The following is an 8,531-nucleotide window of genomic DNA, read 5'->3' on the forward strand; positions in this document are numbered from 1 at the left end:
TTGCTGATTTAAAAAATAAACTTGAGAGAGAGACTGGTGCTGCTCCTTGTTTCCTCTGGGAGCAGCATGTGCGGGTGGGGGCCTGGTCCCCTCTGTCCTGGACTACAGACAGGTGGCTGAGTAATGGCTGGTGCCTTGCCAGGGGGCTGTAGTATCTGTCTCTATCTATGCCCCGTGTAAGGGGCAGTGAGCAGTGGATGTGATGGCTCAAGGCCCAGTGGTTCTCCCCCTTTCCCAGCTAGACAAACTCAAAGGGGGTTGGGAGGGGGATTAACCACTGGACCAACTCACTGGGGTGGGTGGATTCTCCATTGCCTGGAGTCTTTGCAGAGTGACCTGGTACCTTTCTGCCTTGCTTCAGTGCAGGGGTGTCAGACTTGGACGGAGGAGAGTGCCAGGGCCCCTTGTTAATTCTAAGCCACGATGTGCACTCAGGACTCTGAACTCCCCCGGTGCACACAGACTGACACCCCAGTTGCTTTGAGCTGCGATGGGCTGGGTAGGCGAGAGCAGAGCGCTGACACTGGGGCGGAGGGGGAGAGGTTTCCTCATTTATCCCCTTTCTGGACCTCTAAGATATGTATGTCGCAGGGCCAGGAATGGCGAGGGGCAGTGGGTGCCCTTGGCCCCATGGAGCTGGTGCTGCCTGACAGTGCTGGGTGGGGGCTGCACAGGGTCAGTTTGCGCTTTTCCCTCCACCTTCCCTTTGGAGCACACAGCGGGGCTGCGCTCTTGGCTGATCCCAGCCCAAGGCACCCCGAAGAGCATCTCAATCTAAAGATGGCCTGAGATGAATGAAGGTGGGGTTCAAGGTGGCAGAAATGGGGGCTGGTCTGCCACTGGTGGGAGCCCTGGGGCAGAGGGAGGTGCAATGGGGGTGCCTGCTTTGGGGGGTCTGGGAAATACTTTTCCCTGGCTGGGCTTACAATGCTTCCCCACTCAGGAACAGTGAGAGGAGATGCAGGGGCTCCCTGGTCAGCTTCCCTCGAGGCTTTCTTCAAACTGCCTCCACTAGCCCATTTCCCTCCTCCTGCCAATCGTCCCCTTCCGAAACCGGGAGGGAAAGGTGCTCGGCTCCTTTGATAAATGCAAAGTAGTGCACACCGGAAACCATATCCCAGCTATATACAGATAAAGTAGCTGTTACCACTCAAGAGAGATCTTGGGGTCATTGTGGTTAGTTCTCTGAAAACATCCACTCAATGTGCAGTGGCCATCAAAAAAGCGAACAGAATGTTGGGAATCATTAAGAAAGGGTTAGATAATAAGACAGAAAATATCATATTGCCTCTATATAAATCCATGGTCCGCCCACATCTTGAATACTGCGTGCAGATGTGGTCACCCCATCTCAAAAAAGATATATTGGAATTGGAAAAGGTTCAGAAAAGGGCAACAAAAATTATCAGGGGTATGGAACGGCTGCCGTATGAGGAGAGATTAATAAGACTGGGACTTTTCAGCTTGGAAAAGAGATGACTAAGGGGAGATATGATAGAGGTCTATAAAATCATGACTGGTGTAGAGAAAGTAGATAAGGAAGTGTTGTTTACTACTTCTCAGAACACAAGAACTAGGGGTCACCCAATGAAATTAACAGGCAGCAGGTTTAAAACAAACTGAAGTATTTTTTCACACAGCCCAGTCAGTCTGTGGAACTCTTTGCCAGAGGATGTTGTGAAGGCCAAGACCATAACAGGGTTCACAAAAGAACTAGATAAATTCATGGAGGATAGGTCCATCAGTCGTGTCCCTAGCCTCTGTTTGCCAGAAGCTGGGAATCGGTGACAGGGCCTGGATCACCTGATGATTACTTGTCTGTTCATTCCCTCTGGGGCACCTGGCATACTGTTGGAAGACAGGATCCTGGGCTGGATGGACCTTTGGTCTGACCCAGTATGGCCCTTCTGATGTTACGTTCTCGGGGAAGCAGCCAAAGCCCCTGAGCTCATACCCCACTCACCTTGTGTCCTTGCTGCCCCTTCCAGCCTGGGACACAGCATCCCCCCCAGTCCTGTTACCTGGGCTGGCAGCGGTATCACCCCTACTCAGTCATGGTGGGGTAGCCAATGGAGGCCCTGTCCCGTGCCCTAGCATGTGGTCCAGTCTCTGCTGGGCGCAGTCCTGGCTCTGTCGTGCAGCTGCTGTGGCCTTGGCTCAGTCGTCCACCTCCACCCCCAGCCTCACTATCCTCAGCTGTGACAGCAGAAGAATGCCCCTTATTTTCACAGGGAGCCTGGGCGAGGGTGAAGCTCAGCGGGGATCGGCAGGGCCTTAGCTGCCCCTTGCCTGGGCGGTGTGAGAGTTAAGCCAAAGGCTGTTCTCTTGCTGGCATGTGCCACGCCCAGGGAGTTCTCCTGGCATGGTTCTGTGCCAGGGCTCTGTGGCGGGGTGAAGTGCAAACTACGTGCAGCCCTTGGGCTCCCAGCAGCTTGCCACTGTGACTTGGGCTGAGCCGACGACCGGGCATCTCAGACGGATAGTGTCTCCCTAGCGTGGTACCAGCCTTGGAGCAGGGCACTGCGGGGTGAGCCAGGCCAGATCAACTCGACCCACCCTGAGCTCTGGCTGCGTTTCCCTCTTACCGGTGCCAGTTCTGCTCAAGAGCAGCATGGTCCTAAGGCTACTCCTGAACCCTTGCCTGCCCTCCCATCCACATCAGACACCCCTGCCTTTGGGCCACTAAGTCTGGTAGCCTACCTCTGGCATTCTCTAGTTGGTACCACTATAGTCCTGTTCCCTACTTCCTTCCTCTGCAGGACTCCCCTCTCGTCCCAGGCCCAGCTGCCTTGCTAATGGGCTGATCCTTGTAAAGCGTTCTCACCTTAGCCCCTTCTATAAACTCGGAAATTTACCGCCCTCTCTGGACTGCTCAGCTCCCTTCATTAGCTAGGCGTGTGCCAGATCCCGTGCTGATTGCTTCACCCTCTCTCCCCCAGGCTGGGGAGCTACCAACACAGCAAGAGCTGTACCAAGGTATGTGTTTATCACTTGCTTTAGGAGCAGCAGCAGCAGCTTCCAATCCAGCTCAGGGCACTCCCGGCCCCTTTGCTTCACCCCTGCACATGGCTCAATTCCCTGCTACTGGAACCCAGTTGGCATTTGTTAACTCACCCAGCTCGTGCCATGCTTTGGTACAGTTTTGCTCAGTCATACTGATACGTGCAGCCAGCCAATCTCCTTGCTCTCGGTGCCAGCTGTCCTGGGCATGGCCACTTGTTGAACTCAGCCACTGCTCTGCCTGTGGAATCACTGCTTACTTTAACTCTGGCAAGTCATTCTCATCTCAGCCCTGTCCCCACCCTGCTTGCTACCCCAGCTCCTCTCCTTTGTTCCCAAACCCAGCTAACCCTTCTGTTAAAGAAATGTGAAAATCCAGCTGATGGCAGGAGTGCTGAGCATCAACATCCCGCACCCCGAAGCCATGGAACAAGCAATGCCATCATTTGTCAGAACCTTTTCCCTCTAACCTCAGATTGTGAGCCCCCTGGGGCTGGGGGTTTGGGTCTTTTCTCTGGTCTGCAAAGCAGCCATCAGTTGCTATACAGCTAAGAGACTGGTAGAGTTGGCCAAATCAACTGGGAGCTGTACCCCCTCCCCCACCAAGGTACACCAGGAAGGCCTGTTCACATAAGGAGGAATAGGGGAGATTATTCTGGACTGGATTGGTGTCAATTCACAAATCACTGGCCCTCCACCAGTGGGGACTCCTGACTCAGACCCACCGAGCGATGCTGGCTCAAGATGGGCACATACGGATTGTAAACTCCTCCAGGCAGGTAACCTCTTTGTACAGCGCTGAGCGCAGCAGAGCCCTGGCGCCTGACTGGTGGTTTTAGGCACTATAGTAATAATCCCAGGCCAAACAAACCTATGGAGTTTGCCCACATGGTCAGACTCCAGATATAAGCATGCAATACTCCACTGTGACCTGAAGGGGGCCTTTGTATGCTGGGACAAGTTGGTTCTGCATTGCATGCTGGGACTGGTAGTTTCTGTGTCTACCCCTCCATGTTACAGAGGCATGGTGGCTGCCATCTGCTTTATTTTAGGCAGATTAGGCATTGACCAATTGCCAATGTAGGTGCCCCTCCCCCCCCAATGAGAAAAGTTTGGACATGCGCTGTTGAGCGGCCCTGTGAGGTGATGTGTCTAGAGCAGAAGATTGGGAGTCAGGACTCCTGGGTTCTATTCACTGGTGACTCCGAGGAACATCTTCACTGCTTTCTGTGGTCCCTCCTCTGTTAAATGGGGCTGATAATAGTGTCTTCAGGTGTGTGAGAGGCTCTGGCCCCCTTCTTAAGGCTAGAATCTGGCTGCGTCTTTGACCTGTTCTTCTTTTCCATCCCCTCTCTTGCTCTCTGCTCCCTCTTCCCCCCCTTTATGCTGTCCCAAAGCCTATTTTCCAAGCCATCACGTTTGCTAAGGAATGTGCATGAAATGAGTCACTGCCCAATATTATGGATGCCAAACTGGTCAGGCCCTACTGGCTACCCATCTTGGCTGTTCTCTCCCTCCTTGTTGCATCATGTCTGTGAGATCAATGGTTCTCAGATGGAAGGCAGGGGATCAGTGGTGGGCCAGGTGGGTCCTGGCTCCTCACTTCCACATGCTGAATCCCCTTAGAAGAAGTTAAAGCTACATAAGTAGTTTCCTGTTACTTTTCCATGTGAGCAAATTTATATGGGTTTTCAGATAGAGACGACATAAGTAAAAAAAGAAAAACAAGAGTTTGTGTTTTAAATTTAAAATTTTCCTGAAAAAATCAATAAATGATTATCAGCCAAGAATAAGATATGCAATTACAAATGCATTTTAATTTCCTTATTGGTCGAAATATCAAAGACTGCTAAACTAACCTTACTGTTCTTCCCTGAGATCTTTTTCATTTGCCCATTCAATATAAACTCTGTCCAGATCTATCAGTCCTCCATCCAGCTGGTAACTTTTAATACACATCAGCATGTCCAAATGATCTACTTGTAAACAATTCCGTAGTTTGTTTTTTAGAGTGTTCATTAAGCTAAAGCCATGCTCACAGTCTGCACTTGAGGCTAGGAATGTTCCTCCAATATCTAACAACTTTGCAAGATCCTGAAACTGTTCGTTCTGGTGAGCAAATGTCACCATATTCGGGAAACTTAAAACCAATTGGCTTTTGATTCTTTCGGCTTCTGCAAACTTGAAGTCATTGTACTGACTGACTATAACAATCTCTTCAGCAAGAAATTCTTCGTATTTTGAGCATAGGGATTTGACACATGATGCTTTAAGAAATCCAACTTCCATACACCATTCCACATTCTTCCTGTTGAAAATTCTCCCGAAGCTCTTGCATCTCGACAATATACACAAACCACTCTGTTGTCCTCATGATATGTGAATATTTCATGAAGTTTAACAAGCATTACGCTGTGTGACTTTGGTGTAACCGTCTCTATAGTCTCATCCAGCCCTCCAGATTTAAATGAAGTCGCTGTTCTTTTACGCTTTAGACCTCTAGACAGTGACATTTTGGGATTGATTTTTTACCAGATTGGTTTATTTAAAATTAATATTTTTATTATATGGCTACTATTTCAATGCGCTTAACAGCATGACTCAACAAAAGGGCAAATGGGAGATCATTCAGATCAGGATACCGGAAGTTTGTGCATAGCTCCGATCACGTCCATGCATCTGCGGCAAAAAAACATGGGAAAATGGTAAAACATCACGAGAAAATGTATGAAGTCCAATGCCTTTGAAAGATTTCAATCACGAAAACAACATTTACCTTTATTCATTTCTGGGAAATCTTTGCAGTTCCTTAGCAACTATGACCAGGCATTTTGACTTATTTACTCATACTTGAGTTTGTACACAGCCAAATGAACAGACTACAAGGAGATGTGTGAGTCCCGACCATTCCAATGTGATCAACGTTCCACGTTCGAAATGCTGGCGGGGAGGGGTACGAGTCATTGCCCTCCTTTCCCTTTCCCCCCCTTGCCAGCTAGTAGAATCTGGCTGTGTTGATAGATGGCGGGCGAACAATGTCAAAAGTCGCCCGTAAATAGGGTGACCAGATCGCAAGAGTGAAATATCAGGACACATTGGGTGAACCGGGGGGTGGGGAAGAGAGCCACACAGCTCCCCTGCCCTGCACCCCCTGAACCCACTATGCCCAGAGCCTCCCCACAACCCCCCCACATTTCCACCACAAATGCACAGCACTGTGCACACCACCACCCCTGCCCAGCGCCCGCCGCCCACAGCCCCACCACAGCTGCCCAGCACCCCACACAGAACCCCCCACTCGCTAGTTTCCCAATACACACAGATTTCTCCTCCCTCCCACCCAGTGCCCTTCCCCACAGCCCCACCACCACAACTAAACAATGTCCCACACAGACCCCCACTGCCCTGACACACACAGATCTCCCCCACTGCCCAGCACCCCCCAACAGGCCCCTACTGCCTAGCACCCCAAAACACACAAACCTTGCCCCGTGCCCTCCACACCCTCACAGCCTAGCACCCCACCACACACCTCCCAGACACTCACTCCATCATGCCCTGCTCCCTTCCCTGGCCTGCTGGGAGGTCTCTGGCTCCTAGGGTCAGAGTGGCGAGGGAGGAGGGGTCTCCAGACTCTCCACATGCTGCGCCCACCACAAGCGCGAGCTCCGTGACTCCTATTGGCTGGGAAAAGCACCAATGGGAGCTGCCGGAGCTGCAGAGCAGGGCTTGCAGGCGTCGGCAGCGCGCAGAGACCCTAAGAGCCAGCAGGTCCGCCTGGCTCCTAGGGTCAGGTTGGGGGCGGGGGGCGGTGACGGTGAGCGGTCCCCGATATCGGGACAAAGGGCGTCCCGACCGAAGTGCAGTTGGGACGCGGACAAATGCGTGCGCAGTGTTTTGCCGTGTGCGCGGGGTTTAGGATCTGTGTGCGTGCACACAAGCGCACAGCTTAGAGGGAACAGTGGGGGTGAGATAGATGTATGAGTGGTAAAAGGGCAGGGTGCCAGACTTGGATGGATGGGTGTATGTGTTGTGGGGGTTGGTGGTAGGCAGCATCATGCTGGGGAATGTGTGTGTGGTCGTGTCTAGGATGCCAGGTTATGGGCAGAGCAGAGTGCCAGGCCTAGGATGTGCATGTGTGGGGGAGAGGGCATCAGACTCAAGAGTGTGGGCAAGGTACCAAGCCTTGGGGGTGTGTGTGGGGCAGAGAGCCAGGTCTGGGTGGGGAATGCTAAGCCTAGGGGGGAGTGTGTGTCTGGGGGGGAATAGGTGCAAGGCCGGGGGGGGGTGCTAAACCTAGGAGGAGGGCCTGGGGGGAGTGCTAAACCTAGGTGAAAGTGTGGGGGGAGGTGTGTGTGTTTCTGTGGGAGGGAATAGGTGCAAGGCCTGGGGGGGTGCTAAACCTAGGGGGAAGGTGTGGGAGGGCAACTGTTAAACCTAGGGAGAGGTGTGTGTGTGTGGGGGGGGAGGGTGTGTGCAAAGCCTAGGTGGAGGTGTTAGGGTTGCCACGCAAAACTGAACACCCTTGCCCCACCCCTCCTCCGAGGCCCCACTTCTTACCCACTCTGCCCCCACTCACTCCATCTCCCCTCCCTCTGTTGCTTGCTCTCCCCACCCTCACTCACTTGCTCAAAGGGCTGGCTCAGGGGGATGGGGTGAGGGCTCTGGCTGGGGGTGCGGGCTCTGGGGTTGGGCCAGGGATGAGAGATTTAGGGTACAGGAGGGGGCTCCAGGCTGGGGGGTGGAGCTGAGTGGTTTGAAGTATGGGAGAGGGCTCCAGGCTGGGGCAGAGGATTGGAGCACGCACGGGGGCGGGCACATCGGGGTGCAGGCTCTGGGCGACACTTACCTCAAGCATCTCCTGGAAGCAGCAGCATGTCCCCTCTCCGGCTCCTACGCGGAGGCATGGCCAGGCCGCTCTGCGCGCTGCCCTGTCGGCAGGCGCTGCCCCCACAACTCCCATTGGCTGCAGTTTTCAGCCAATGGGAGCTGCAGAGCCGGCACTTGGGGCGGGGGAGTGTGTGGACCCCCCTGGCTGCCCCTACACGTAGGAGCCGGAGCGGGAACATGCCGCTGCTTCCGGGAGCTGTGTGGAGCCATGGCAGGCACAGAGCCTGCCTTGGCCCCCCTGACCGGACCTTTAATGGGGTCACACACGAGGGGTGTGTGTGGGGGGGTGGTAAAGTGCCAGGCGGGGGGATCCTAAACCCCGGAGAGGTGCCTGTGGGGGAGGCTGACAGATCGGGGCAGCCTCCCTGGAGCACCCCGCCTCCCACACCTGACACGTGCTTGTCACATGTGAGCGGGAAGGTGGAACCCGGCAGCGCGCCGTATGACGTGAGTGCCGCTCACGACCAAGCGCACTGGCTGACGGCAGGTCACATGATAAAGGTTCCGTCGCGGTCCGAGTCACCTGACCGCAGTGCCGGGCGCCCCGGAAGGGGGCGGTCGGGCGGTCACGTGACACGGGTGCCGCCGCGGGCGGGGCGGGGCGCAGCTCGGCCTCAGCCGGCCCCGCCCCCTCCTCCGCC

This window comes from Natator depressus, chromosome 9 (assembly GCF_965152275.1).
Source record: "Natator depressus isolate rNatDep1 chromosome 9, rNatDep2.hap1, whole genome shotgun sequence".
NCBI lineage: Eukaryota > Metazoa > Chordata > Testudines > Cheloniidae > Natator > Natator depressus.